The sequence below is a fragment of the Rhinolophus sinicus genome, chromosome 16, assembly GCF_057876585.1.
Source record: "Rhinolophus sinicus isolate RSI-liver-muscle chromosome 16, RSI-T2T, whole genome shotgun sequence".
Taxonomy (NCBI): domain Eukaryota; kingdom Metazoa; phylum Chordata; class Mammalia; order Chiroptera; family Rhinolophidae; genus Rhinolophus; species Rhinolophus sinicus.
In genome coordinates this window covers 56,784,409-56,787,193 of record NC_142516.1, presented here as the reverse complement: position 1 = coordinate 56,787,193, position 2,785 = coordinate 56,784,409, and positions in this window count along the sequence as shown.

Below are 2,785 nucleotides of genomic sequence, written 5' to 3'. Positions count from 1 at the left end.
TATGGAAATGTATGTCCATAGTTTTGTAATACAAAAACATCTGTTTGAAGCAGGGATCATTTAATTGGAAGAACTAGAAATCACTGATCCAAGTTCAAGTTCATTAGGGTGAGCATATTTTTTATTGAAACTCAATCAGAGCAGATGAATTTTAGCCAGTCTTATTATAGGCTTAATTGGAGGTAGGAAGGAAAGTCTAGAGCTGAAGCATACCTCTTGATGACGGCATGGTCTCTTTTCTTTCCTCATCTCCCAGGCTCTCTCTTCCTCATGCTTTTTGTAGTCAATTCTCTCAGCTAATGCACAGCTGAATAGGTTTGCCTCCCCTAAATATACATGAATTCAGAGTTCCCCAACTTGCCTCCTTCAGACTACGTTTTCTGAATTCTATTACTGATATCCTTGGATGATGGTATGTAGAAAATAAGGGGGTGTTCTATTTTCCCATGGATCAACTTTCCCTTCCTGGCATAATTAGCTATGATCACCCGGAAGGTGGTGCCAATAGGGTCCCATTAGTGCAAGCTGTTGATAAGGAGTAATTTCAAAGCAGGGATATCGTTTGGCAGTCACCCCAAAATTGACTAATTTGAACACTGAACAGAGTAGCAATAAAAGATAACATATTTAGCAAGAGAAGCTGAACAGTATAATTTATCCATATTCTTTATAATAGCAAAAGTTAACTCTCATGCATTGCTTACAATTCACCAGTGCTTTACATATGATATTCCTCACAATAGTCCTATGAGGGAACTGTCATGATTATTAATGTTTTACAAGGACGAAAGCTAAAGGAACTTTATTATTTTACAGAGAAAGACATTTTATATAGAAGGAAAGTGAAGGAAATATACTATTCAGAGAAACCAGATTATGTATCCAGACTGGAAGATAGAAAAATAGGGATTTGAACCCAGACAATTTGGCTCCTGAGTCCACACACATAACCTTCACTCAGAATTGTCCTCTATAACTGTTCATAAGGAAACTAATTCTATTTGACTAAACTTCCTACTTATTCTCTCCAGAAAAGAGAATCTTACCCTCTCTTTCTCCTAACTCACCTGTAAAATGGTGATAGGAAATGCAGACTTGCCAGATGATAAGTCTGTTCACATGATTCAACTTAGAATATTTGATTCACTCTTTTAACATTTTAGTGTTTGCTCTTTGTATGTAGACAATAAAATGTTAAAAGTGAAATCAGGCAGAAAGACAGAAAGTCTTCTGAACAGCAAGCAAAATTTGAGAAACTGTATTTTCAGAGAACTGAGGTTGATGGTGACTGAAAGCCACTTGAGTCTGATGGCTCTTTGGTGGTCTATATGATACACATTGGTGGTTTCTCTCTTGTTACTCTTGGATAAATGTTCAAACCACTAAAACCACTTATGAAATTGGCACTTGTAATAGGAAATTCAGTTCCTTATCTTGGGAATCCTCTACCATAGAGAGAATCATCTCAGAAAAAAAAGGCTTCAAAAGTCCAAAAGGGGAAAAAATAACCCACATATTTTCTGTATTGTAGCATCATCTCTCCTTAAGGGATTTCTGTTTTAAATGTAAAATGGTATAAAGTAGTACAATAGAGACTAACTACAAGGAGAAATAGGCCCCCTACTCTCTCTCCTTTCTTTCTCCATCTACTCCCTCTTTCTTTCTGTGTTTCAGAAAATTATGATTTTCAAGTTAACAACTGCATCTTTATAGCACTGATTCAGAATACCTTATCTTATAATGACTTATAAAACTCAAATTTAAAATCAATTATTTTTTTTATTGTTATTTACCCTGGTTTTTTTAAGGAAATATCTGGTAGGAGCATATTTTTGTAGTTAGAACTCTAATGACTACATTATCAGAATTACATTGAAATCATATAGTCATCAAGTTCATATAAGGAAATAAGTTAACAATTATGCACCCAGTGTTTTTCTATGGACTGTATAATTCTCATTCTGTGCTTGAAAATCATAGGTTTTAGGAGAGGAAAAGTACAGTGATTCATATGAGTTAGACTATGGTTTTTCATATTCCCTAATGAAATCTCTATAATGTAATATCAACAGAGTACAGATATGTACCTCTATAATGAGAATTAAAAGTGCTAAATATTAAAATATTAAAAGAAAAGCATATATTTTTAAATGGTCAATCATTTATGTACTCACAGTAGAAGCTATTTCTTTTCTACTTCAAAATCTTTTTAATTTGAATTATTAAATACTAAAATTTTAGTGGGCCATTCAATTTGATGGAAAAATATCTTAATTTTTAATAAGCTTTTCCTGGAGCACAATTCTGAATCACTTAACTGAATTTAAAAAGACAATATGTGTGTGCAAAGCATTCAAAAACCACATGTTTGAAATTTCTGGCACCATTCAGTAATCATTTTGTTCCTTTTATGAATGGAAATAATTTTTGTCAAGAGAGACACAATGTGCAAAATGGAATGAATCTTTACAAATTTAATTACAGTGGGACAATCTGGAACTATTTAGGAAATACATAAAAACGTTCTTCAAATTTTACTTTTGCAGTTTTTCAAATGAGGTGAAACATTAATTTTACCACCTTTTATTATATAATATATACAGCAGGAAATCAGGTGAGATGACAAATAGTAAATGTATTATGATACTCCACTTAGAGTATTATAAAAATCTGCACAGAGTAATTACTTTCGTTTAGCTTCTTTTGTAAATTCTGTATAGATTCTACTGGAAACAATGGGCATGCTTAAAAAACAAAAAAAAGTACCTCCCTACTCTCAGAATAT